This window comes from Benincasa hispida, chromosome 9 (genome assembly GCF_027475165.1).
Source record: "Benincasa hispida cultivar pf3 chromosome 9, pf3_genome.v1.1, whole genome shotgun sequence".
Lineage (NCBI taxonomy): Eukaryota > Viridiplantae > Streptophyta > Magnoliopsida > Cucurbitales > Cucurbitaceae > Benincasa > Benincasa hispida.
In genome coordinates, this window is record NC_143486.1 from 28439790 (window position 1) to 28452326 (window position 12537).

The window sequence follows — 12537 nt, forward strand, 5'->3', positions numbered from 1 at the left end:
ATATGTTACTTGAAATAATAGTTGATTACTTTATATATATCCAATTATCATTGGATCTTCTAATCTGTAGGTCCATTAGGTAGGTCCTATTGCTAGCTCACTAAGGGTAAAACGAGAATCATCTAATTTTGGATTATTTTGAATTGTTCAAATTAAATAAGGGAATTAATTGTATGGAATACAATTAACATAATGTATATAGATACATTATGATATAAAGTTAATTTTGAATGAGACTCAAAATTATACTTTATTATATGAGAGAATAATGTATTTGAATAAGATTCAAATATTAAATAATATGAATGAGATCCATATTATAACTATAGATTAAATTTAATATGAATATGATTCTTGCCTTCCCTAGAACATTCTAGACACATCTAGACAGTGTCTGTTTATGACCGTCATTAAAGGGGTCCAAAATATTCTAGCGTGTTCTAGTGTCTTCCACCATGTTCTCGTGCCTTCCAGATAGGTCTAGGGCTTTTTAGAGACTTCCGACATTGTGTGGGGCTGCCTAGACCCTTCTGGCATAATATGGGGCTGTTTAGGCCCTTCTAGCATAGTGTGGTGCTATCCAGCTCTTTCCAGACGTGTCTCAGGCTATTTGGCTACGTAGGCGCTGGCACTGTCTCAGGCTCTCTAAAACCTTTTGGGCTTGTTTAGGACACAAGTGAGGCTTTTGAGACATTTGCCAATTGTCTAGATGATGGGTGTGCGCACACATTGTGGGCAACTGGGGCGCGTGGACAGGCATTTGACAGGGACGCGTGCGGGGACCCATACACGAGGCGACTGAAACGCGTGTGGGTTATGTTTGGTATGGCACACACAAGCTGTGCCTGCGCACTTCTTGGACTTCATGGGGCATTGATGCTCCCCCATGGCTGAATGCTAGAGAGCTTTTTGCAAAAAATTTAGGGACATTTTATGAGGCATGACACCCTCCCCCATTTAATTTCACAACGTTCCCATTGCATCATTTGCTCGATATCTTTTGATGTCATCTTAAAATTTCCACAACAAGTCTTCTTGCTCCTAGCTAGCCTCGCTCTCTGGAAATCCTTACCATTTAACCAAGTATTTTGAGTAGCTTAGAACTTCACTCCTTCTTATCTTTCGATCTGCCAAGATTTCATCAATCTTTTTTTCAAATTTAGTTATTACAGTAGTTGGAGCTCGTTCTAACTTGCTTTTGCTCAGGGTCTTCCACATCTTCGTGGAATGTCTTGAGCATACTCGCGTGGAAGACATTGTGTATTTCGAGCCTTGGTGGTAATTCCACTTGATAGGTTGCCTTCCTAATGCATTTAGTTATTTCGATCCTCGTGAATGGGCCTTCGTATGTTTGTACCAACCCCTTATGTACCTTTCGTAGAGACTTGAATTGATTAGGTAGGAACTTGACCATTACCTTGTCTTCTTCTTGGTACTCCTTGGGGTGCCTCTCGGTATCTGCCCATTTCTTCATTCGTGAGGTAGCCTTGTCCAAGTAAGCATGAGTGATGTCTTGCTCCTCTTTCCATTCCTTAAAAAACTTGTAAGCCGAAGGGTTGCTTCCCTCATAAGTAGCAATGAGGGTATTAAGTGTGTTGGGACTTTTGCCCGTGGACTCACTCTTTTGGAGGTTGTAGGAGAATCGATCTATGTCGAGGAAACTAGCCCAATTCTTTTGGTGTTCATTAACATAGTGCCTCAAGTACTACTCCAATAGGGTATTAATTCTCTCGGTCTGGCCATCGCTTTGGGGATGAAAGCTTGTCGAGAAGTTCAAGTCTATCCCCATTTAGCTTGAATAACTCTCACCAAAATTTTCTTGTGAAGCGGGGGTCTTGATCACTAATGATGCTTTTGGGCATCCCCCATAACTTCACCACGTTCTTGAAGAACAAGAATGTTGCCTCTTCTACCTTCATATTGGCAAGACAAGGGATTAAGGTAATATATTTGCTAAATTGGTCCACCAACAGCATAATGCTTTCATAACCATTGGACTTGGGCAGGGCTATGATGAAGTCCATGGTAATACTATCCCAAGGTTATTTAGCGATGGGTATTCGTTCTAGTAGGCCTATGGGTAATGTTGCTCTATCGTGTCTTGTTGGCAGACCAGGCTGAAGGAAATCTAAAACAGAGATCTCCACGAGTAGCGAAGTGGATCGTTCTAAATTCCATTCAGAATGAACACAACAATCACAGTCTAACCAGAAACATACATATTATGCATAAATAAAAATTACAGAATGCAACAATAAGAAGATACAAGGGATAGAGTATACGTACCTTTGAAGAACCATTCTTCAAGTATCCCTCGACCAGTCTCCAATGCATCCAAAGCAGCACTCAAACGCAAAGAATAGAACAGCCACCTCCACGAACGTCTAAATGCTCCTCGAACCCAATCGAGTCCAACTCGATTCACGAACTGAGTTAGAATACCACCACAAGTGTTACCTTAGTGTTCTCGGTGTGAAAATCCAGGAGTTGTGGGCTTTGTATGATCTTATATTGAGGAAGATAGGAGGTATACGATCGAGTAGACGATCGAGTAAGTGGGAGATAAGAATACTGTCTATCGCATAGACAATGTACTCGATTGTTTAGAAAACTGAAGCCTATCGTATAGACTTTGCTACTCAATCGTGTAGCAACGATCAACGAGTAATCTATCGTATAGTCAACTCTTAATGATCATGTAGACTCTCAATGGCTATCGCTTAGTAAAAACTCTTTTTACTTGATAGCCTATTCCGTGAGATTCTTCCGAGTGAATCAACTTCTAATTTTGGAAAATAATTTTCCTTTTATCTCATGGTTACCATAAAACTTCCAATAACCTCTCACTCAAATCGGTTATTAGAGAAAAATAATTAATCATCATATAATTAATATATTATAAATAAATATGATAACCAACTTATCATATTATATTTATAACCTATAGTTTTAATATTTCATCATATGAAACATATAAACCATAGTTCTTTTTCTATTTTATGGTACTTAATATAAATCATATTTATATTAATTCCTCCAATTAATGTATCTAATACATCACACCAATTATATCATATATAATTGAATTTCCTCTTGTTAATTTGAACACTTCAAAGTAACCCAAAATCTGATTTTCAACTTGAACCCATTGAGCTATCAAGGGGACCTCATGGACCTGTAGCTTGAAGCTCCTACGGTACATGAATAACTGACTAAACTCTTTAGTCACGAGATCTACCATTCGTTAACTGTCGGGCACTCTACTAAAGATCGATAGTTGCACTCTTTGCACTACAGATATATTTCTGTGTCTATATAACCAATCAATAGTGTGATAACCCTTCACAAATCGCTTGTAAGTATATATGGGCTAATTTACCGTTTTGCCCCTGTAGTTACATCTAACTCCTTAAGTACCACTCATTCCTCTAATAAAAAATAAGTCATAGTCCTACTATGACTGAGTTCTCTCTTCCAAAGAGAGGGTGTGGCCACTATGTTCAAGACCCGAAATTAGCCTTTAAGGGAGCAATTTATCTACTTACCCCTTCTTTGGGAAGGAGTCAATTTTTTCTTGTGTAGCTGAGTTCTCAGCTTTCTAATCAAACGAATTCCCAAAAAGGTAGGGTTTTTGAATTGGCAATTTGGTCACTCTCACCCATATCAATCAAAGGATCGCCCTCATAGGCAGAAGTTTCCAACTCACTCAGGATTAAGGTAATATCACCTATGGTCATTATAGTGAAATGTAAGTCTTAGTTATCAGCTGCGTTAATATAAAGAGACTAATCATCTCGTGGTCCGGTCTTATACAAACTCTTTTTATAGGACATCCCCGCTTGCATGTCTCCACATGAATGGTCAGGATTAAACCATTTGTAGAACTTTACAACACTTGTAAATATCTACAAAGCGGGTTGTATCCGTAGTGTCAACAGGATAAGGTATCCCTCCTTTATCCTTATACTACAGACCATTTAGGTTATTACTTAAGGCATGATCCACTTGTATGTCTCACATATATGCTTAAGTTACATGAAATAACCATGGATCTTAGTTTATTGGATATGAGTAAATGCAAATAAAACAATATTTATTTTTATTAATAACAATGTGTACAAAAAGTTTACAAACTACGAGACTACCAAAAGAATTAGGACACCAATACAATAATCTCACTTGTCATAATGCCTGGGGAGACTAATGTACAATACATAAAAATAGTACAATATACAATAAATTAGGGCATACTTTATACCTCAGTATCATCTCTCACTTGCCCTAGATAAGGTGTCGCATGTCTCGCAGACCCAGACTCTCCAGATGACCTTCGAATACTTTAGCCTTGAGAGCCTTTGTAAACGAATCAACAACGTTGTGCTTCGACGCGATCTTTATGACTATCACATCACCACGATGCATAATGTCCCTGATCAAATGATACGTTCATTCAATATGCTTGCCTCTTTGGTGACTCCGAGGTTCCTTAGAATTTTCCATAGCCCTGTTGTTATCACAATAGAGAGTGATAGACAAAGATATATTTGGAACAACTTCCAAATCTGTAAGGAACTTTCTAAGCCAAACAACATTTTTAGACGCTTCACAAGCGGCTACATATTCGGCTTCCATAATGGAGTTCACGATGCATCTTTGCTTGATGCTTCGCCAAACTACAACCCTTCCATTCACAGTGAACACTGACCCTGATGTTGATTTCTGAGAATATCTATCAGTCTGAAAGTCAGAGTCTGTATATCCTATAAGGATCAAATCCTTATCTCCATACACGAACATATAGTCTCTCGTTCTCCGAAGATACTTGAGAATTATTTTGACCGTCGTCCAGTGATCTAATCCTGGATTGGACTGATATCGACTGACAATCCCTACTGAATAGAAAATGTCAGGTATAGTACATAACATTGTATACAAGAGGCTTCCAACAGCCGAAGCATGGGAATCCATCTCATTTTCTCAACCTCTTGAGGTGTCTTAGAACATTGTTCCTTAGACAAAACAATTCCATGCCTGAAGGGTAATAAACCTCTCTTGGAATTCTGCATCGAGTACCTGATCAACATCTTGTCAATGTATAATGCCTAAGATAAGGCCAACCTCTTGTTCTTACGATCCCGAATGATCTGGATCCCCAAAGCATACTGCGCCTCTCCCAAATCTTTCATTTAGAATTGGGTTCGACTGTACACCACTATATCATCCAAATAAACCACCACGAACCAATTTAGGAATGGGTGGAAAACTTGTTCATGATTGTGTAGAAGGTGGCTGAGGCATTGGTTAGACCAAACAACATGACTAGGAATTCATAGGCACCATACTGTGTCACACATGTGATCTTGGCTTCATCTCTTACTTTGATCCTTACCTGGTAGTATCCTGACCGTAGGTTTATCTTGCTGAAATACCGAGCCTTACCAAGTTGGTCAAAGGGATTAGCTATTAAGGGGATTAGGTATTTGTTATTGATAGTGATCTTGTTGAATGCCCTATAATCGATGAATAACCTCAAAGAACCATCTTTCTTCTTTTGGAAGAGCACTGAGGTACCACAAGGTGTTTTTGAGGTTGAATATCCTACATTAAGTAAAATTTTCAACTGTTTCCTCAACTTCTCATGCTTCGGAGGGGCCATACAGTTTAGGGCAATGGCAGAAGGCTTTGCGCCTGGCTTCAACTCTATTTTGTGGTCTATCTCACACCGTGGGGGCCAATTTCTTGAGCAATTTGGTGGACATCACATCCTTGTATTTGTCAAGGACTTCTTATATGCATGTTGGCACAGAGGGTTTGCTTGGGCTTTCTTCTTCCTCATCTCGATGGCTTGTTGAAGCTATTATATAGTTTTGACTCTTCATGATCTCTCTTTTTAATTGCAAGGCAGAGATCATATTGACGGATCTCTCCATGTTCTTCAAGGGAACCATTTGAAGCTTATGTTCATCTAATATCACGAGGGACTTCGAGAAAGGAATAGAAAAGGCCAAGGTACTATGAAAGATTGTTAGACCAAGAACTACTTTAAAATCATCCATGGGCACCACAGTAAAGTCTAGCGTACCTTGTTAGTCACCAACCTTGGATGGGACATTCTTGGCTATGCCCCTTATAAGCTTAGCTCCTGAGTTGACAGCCTTAATGGTGCCATGTTCTTTCGTGAGGCTCAGACCAAGTCTCTTCACTTTCTGTTCATCCATGAAATTACGGGTGGCACCCATACCGAGCATGATTGTCACAAGCTTCCCATTTAGTGTGGCATCGGTGTAGAGAAGACCATTCTCTTTGCCCTTATTTGGGGATGAGCTCTTTTTAAGGGCTGCCAATTGTTGGAGTGACCCTGTCATGGCTTATTTTTCTTCATCATTTGCTTTTTTAAGCTTTGCCATGAGGGCATTCATAGCTTTACTATTTGAACATTCTCTTGTCCAATGAGGTTTATCACATATGAAGCATGGCTTAGGAAGTTTAGTGGATTGCCCTTTATTATGGGGTCTCTCATACTTGCCATGAGAGGTCTTTGAGTTTTCTCCATCCTTCTTATGATGATCTTTCCTCTGATGGGACATGTCTCCTTCACTTTTACTCGAACCAGGATTCTTCCCCTTGTTCTGGGAGGAGTAATCAACGAGCACTTCAGCGGCCACAATGGCATCTTCAGTGTTTGGACATTTCACTTATCTGGCTGCACCCTAGCCCAATCCTTCAAGCCATCTTAAAGGGAAAAGGGCGTCCTTCTCGAATAAGTCCTCAATCTCAAGCATGAGAGTTGTAAACTCCTTGACATAGTTGAGGATGCTACCAGTTTGTCTTAAGCGTCTAAGCTTACCTCGTATCTTTATATCAGCACTGTGAGGAACAAAATGTTTTAGAAGCTCAGTCTTGGATTTTACCCACCTACTAATGTTATACAACCCCTGTACATGGTAAGCATGTATCCTTCGCCATCATAATTGAGCAGCATCACATAGGACCGTGAGTGGATTACTTATTCTTGCACCATCATCAAATACTTGTAGAGCTTCGAGGTATTGTAGCCCAAAAAAGAAGTTCTCTACCAATGTGGCATTGTGAGGTCCATTGTAGGTGTTCGGCTTGGGCACCTTAATGCTAGAGGCACCATGTGCAGCGTGAAGGGGTTGAATCCCACAGCAAAAGCGTTGTGTGATGCCTTGCATCTCGTAATTTGATTTTTACAAAAACAAATTCATTATACTGAAACATAATATAAACATGTAATGTAGCATGCTTTAGGGAAAAAGATTAGAACCATTCTTACCTTTGTGGATTCCCAAGCTTCACGAACAGTCCTTTTTAAGTTCCAATGAATGGCTCCTCCAACGATCTTGATCATATGGTGCTTATATGCCAAAGTGTTTGACATATAGTTCAAAACTCACCTTAGGTTGTGCAGTTATTCATGCATCATGTATTATAAATGTTATAATATTGTATGAAGAAATTACTTGAAAGCATGTACATGCATCATGAAATATAAGAGTTATATTTTGCATGCATTGAGCATTATCATGCATCATCCTTTTATTATAAGTGTTATAGTCTAAGGGTGAATGGAAGCATGTTTTGCTTGTTTCATTGCTATTTTGTATAAGTGTTATATAAAAGAAGTAGCAATAAATGGACAATGCATTGAGCGTGACACTTAGGTTGTTTATAAGCGTTATGGATGCCTTGCATGTGTTAGCTTGGTATTGTGGTTATGGTTTCTATTTATAAGAGTTATAAAGGAAATTAGACCTAAAATCAATAAGAAAGAGTTGCATGCGGACTTAGGGTGAACTCAAGTTTTTTTAAAAGGGTTTTAAAATTGGATTGAGATAGACCTAAGTTCAAATGGTTCTAAAGAGTTTAGTAACCTAGATTAATGTCCTAGATTAATGTTTTAAAATCGGTTTAATAGGATTAAATTAGTTGGAATAAAAGATTAAATTTGTTGTAAATCTATCTATAAGGGGCCTTTTGTCTAAGGCGGGTTCTAGCTAAGCTAGGGTTCTTAAGTTGACGGAAACGTAACATCCCTACCTGGGAACCTATCTAGAAAGGTGAATTAGATAGATTTTCAACAAGCATGCGACGATTTGGTCAAAGACTCCATTAAAGAGTTTAATGGATAATGATAAAAAGTTGTTTCACTATCCAAGGTAAAAGTTACTCTTGGAAAAACCTAAAAGTCACTTAGTTAAAAACCTTAGCAGTGTTTTTTCTAAGTAAGCTAAACCCTAGGTTATAAAATACTCAGTGGGAGGAAGAGATGTATTTGATATGTCTATGATTCCATTCACGTTTCTCCCTGTATGTTCACATTGTGAGATTCTTGCTTGGCCTCGTGGTGCCCTAGGAGCATCCCCCTTCGGATGGTGTTTTCATGAGTCAACATCAAGGTGAACGAAGAAAGTGTTTATAGTAAGTGGGTAAAGGGTGTGTGTCAACATGTCCTATGGTCTCTGTCATTGGTTCACACCGTGAGATTATTCTATACTCCCTCGTGTCGCCTTTGAGCATCCGCCTTCGGATGGGTTTTGTGCAGTTGGTCAAGATCAAGGTGAACTCCAGAAATGGATAGGGTCACTTTAGGTTTTGCCCCAATCGAATTTTTTCCCTTCGGATTGGCTTTTTGGGGTGGACCTCTAAGGCCTAAAATGGTGGGTCACACTTACGAGAGATTATTAAGTAAGTTAATGATCTCTTGGCAAAATCAGTGATTGCTAGTCGTTATAGGAGCAAGAGTTGTTATGGTATTAATGACTGATTGAGGACTTCTCAATTCAGAGGAGGGATAACTAACCTCCCTTCGGCGGATTTTGTCCTAAACCTTTGAACCGTCATTGCGAAACTAGATGTCACACAGGGTTCATATTAGTTTTGCTAAAACCTTATTGGATGTTGTTTTGTTTTGCAATGGGTATTTGCTTTAAACCTAACATAGGTCAATGTGTTTTTCTTTTCAGCAACTCGTTAGTATTTCTATTTAAAGCTTTTAATATGACCAACTACCTACAGTGAAAAGAATCGTGTGAAATGTATTTCGTGGCAAACGACCTCGATCCCATTACTCTTCAAAAGAGGAGAGAAGACAGTAAATCTGGTTTATTGGTCTTTGAGACGTGTTTGGTAGAGAATGATGATTCTTCCTGGATCCTTGATTCAGGTGCTACCAATCATGTCAGTTCCTCTTACTAAGGATTTAGTTCCTGGAAAATGTTGCCACAGGGAGAGATGACTCTACGAGTTGGTACTGGTGAGGTTGTTTCAGCTGTTGCTGTAGGCAGGCTGAAGTTATTTGTTGACAAGAAACGTTATTTGTTGCTGGATAATGTTTTTGTAGTTCCTCATATTAAAAGGAACTTAATCTCGGTTTCTTGTCTCATTGAACAAGGCTATACCATCTCCTTTTCTGAGAAAAAAGTGTTTATTTTCAAGAATGGAATGGAGATTGGTTATCGTTCAATGGAAAGTAACTTATATGTACTAAGGCCGTTAGTCATAAAAGCCTTGTTTAACACTGAAATGTTCAATATGACAACAATAGCTAAAAGACCAAAGGTTTTTCCTAAGGAAAACTCCTATCTTTGGCATCTAAGGTTAGGTCACAACAACCTAAATAGGATTGAGAAGTTAGTAAAAAGTGTACTTCTAAAGAGTTTAGAAGAAAACTCCTTGTCGGTATGTGAATCATGCCTTAAAGGCAAGATGACCAAACAACCTTTTATTGGAAAAGGTTACAGAGCCAAGGAAGCCTTGGAGCCTAGAAATTCAGACCTCTGTGGTCCGTTTAATGTTAAAGCTCGAGGTGGGTATGAATATTTCATCTCTTTCATAGATGATTATTAAAGGTTCGGGTATCTCTACCTAATATAACGTAAGTCTGAAGCCCTTGACAAGTTCAAGAAGTATAAGACTGAAGTTGAAAACTTATTAGGTAAGAAGATAAAAACACTACGATCTGATCGTGGTGAAGAGTATATGGATCTCTAATTCCAGAACAATATGATAGAATATGGGATTGTGTCCCAACTCTTGGCCTTTGGTACACCTCAGAAAAATGGTGTATCGGAAAGGAGAAACGGAATCCTGTTGGACCTGGTTTGGTCTATGATGAGTTATGCTTATCTTCCAGACTCGTTTTGGGGTTTTGTAGTGGAGACTGCATGTTATATCCTGAACAACGTTCCCTCGATGAGTATTTCTGAAATACTTTTTGAGTTATAGAGAGGCCGTAAAGGTAGTTTACTCCACTTCAGGATTTGGGGCTGTCCGACATATGTGATAGTGACTAACCCCAAGAAGTTTGAACTGTGTTCCAAGGTTTGCCTTTTTGCTACCCCAAGAAAACAAGAGGTGGATACTTCTATGATCCGAGTGAGAGCAAAGTGTTTATTTCTAAAAATGCTATCTTCTTGGAAGAAGACCACATGAGGGATCATAAGCCATGGAGTAAGCTCGTTTTGCATGTGATCTTTAGTGAGACTGAGACTTTTGAGGGTTCAACAAGAGTTGTTGAACAGGCCGATAGATCAACAAGAGTTGTTGAGGTCGAAACATCTAGTCAACTAGCTCAAGAGTTGAGACTGGTTCGACGTAGTGGGAGGGTTATGAACCCATCGGATCGCTACATGGGTTTGAGTAAAGCCCAAAATGTCATTATGAATGATGGGGCCGACGATCCGTTGTCTTTTAAGAAAGCAATGGAGGATGTTGACAAAGATGAATGAGTTATAAGTATGAACCAGGAAATGTAGTCTATGTACTTCAATAATGTCTGGGAGCTTGTTGATCTCCCTGATGAGGTAAGACCTATTGAGTGTAAGTGGATCTATAAGCGAAAGAGAGTTATAGATGGAAAGATGCAAACTTTTAAGGCTAGACTCGTGGCAAAGGGTTATACTCAGGTTGAGGGAGTTGACTATGAGGAAACTTTCTTACTTGTTGTCATGCTCAAGTCTATCCGAAATCTCCTGTCCATAGCCACATTTTATGATTATGAAATATGGCAAATGGACGTCAAGACCATCTATATGACTCAACCAGAGGGGTTCATAGTTCCAAATCAAGAGCAAAGAGTTTGCAAGCTTAATAGGTCCATTTAAGGGCTAAAACAGGCATCTAGATCTTGGAACATCAGATTTGTCATTGCTATCAAGTCGTTGGCTTTGATCAGAACTTTGATTAGCCTTGTGTTTACAAGAAGATCATCAATAGCTCAGTAGCTTTCCTGGTACTGTATGTGGATGATATCCTAATCATTGGGAATGATGTAGGGTATCTGACTGATATTAAGAAATGGCTAGCTTCCTAGTTCCAAATGAAAGATTTGGGTGAGGCACAGTACGTTCTAAGGATCCAGATCATTCAGGATTGTAAGAAAAAATGGTTAGCCCTGTCTCAGGCATCGTACATTGATCAAATGTTGATCAGGTACAGGATGCAGGATTCCAAGAGGGGTTTATTACCCTTTAGGCACGAAATCGTTTTTTCTAAGAATCAATGTCCTAAGACACCTCAAGAGGTTGAGGAGATGAGACGGATTCCCTATGCTTCTGCTGTAGGAAGCTTGATGTATGCAATGTTGTGTACTCGACCCAACATTGCTATGCAGTAGAGATTGTCAGTCGGTATCAGTCCAATCCAGGATTTAATCACTGGACGACGATCAAGACAATCCTCAAGTATCTTCGAAGAATGAGGGAATACATGCTTGTATATGGAGATAAGGATCTGATCCTTACAGGATACACAGGCTTTGACTTTTAGACCAATCGAGATTCTTGAAAATTGACATCGGAGTCAGTGTTTACTCTGAATGGAAGAGCTGTAGTCTGGCGAAGCATCAAGTAAGGATACATCGCAGACTCTACTATGAAAGCCGAATACGTAGCCACTTGTGAAGCAGCTAAGGAGGTAGTTTGGTTGAGGATAGTCTTTTTCAGATTTAGAAGTTGTTCCAAATATGGATTTGTCTATCACTCTCTATTGTGATAACAGTGGGGCTATGGAAAATTTGAAGGAACCTCGGAGTCATCGTGGGGGTAAACACATCGAATGGAAATATCACCTGATCAGGGAGATTATGCATTGCGGTGATGTGATAGTCACGAAGATCGCATGGAGCATAACGTTGTTGATCCCTTTACAAAGGCCCTCACGGCTAAAGTGTTCGAAGGTCAACTAGAGAGTATGGGTCTGCGAGACATGCGACCTCTTGTCTAGAGCAAGTGGCAGATGATACTGGGGTATGCCCTAGTTTATTATATATTGTACATTTTTATATTGTATTATACATTAGTCTCCCGAGTCATTAGGACAAGTAGGAGATTGTTGGCATTGGTGTCCTAATTCTCCCGGAGTCTCATTGTTTGTAATGATACACATTATTTGATGAATAAAATAATTGTTATTTCATTCTGGCATTTACTCATATCCAATAAACAAAGCTCCATGGTTATCTTATGTGAACTTAAGCATGTATATATGATATACAAGTGGATCATAACTTAAGTG

The 12537-nt window shown here is 39.2% G+C and overlaps 1 pseudogene; it reads right to left on the bottom strand.

Moving 5' to 3' along the window:
- Positions 1–897: 897 nt before the first annotated feature.
- Positions 898–7196, bottom strand: LOC150033725 (uncharacterized; annotated as a pseudogene).
- Between the last annotated feature and the right edge of the window lie 5341 nt (positions 7197–12537).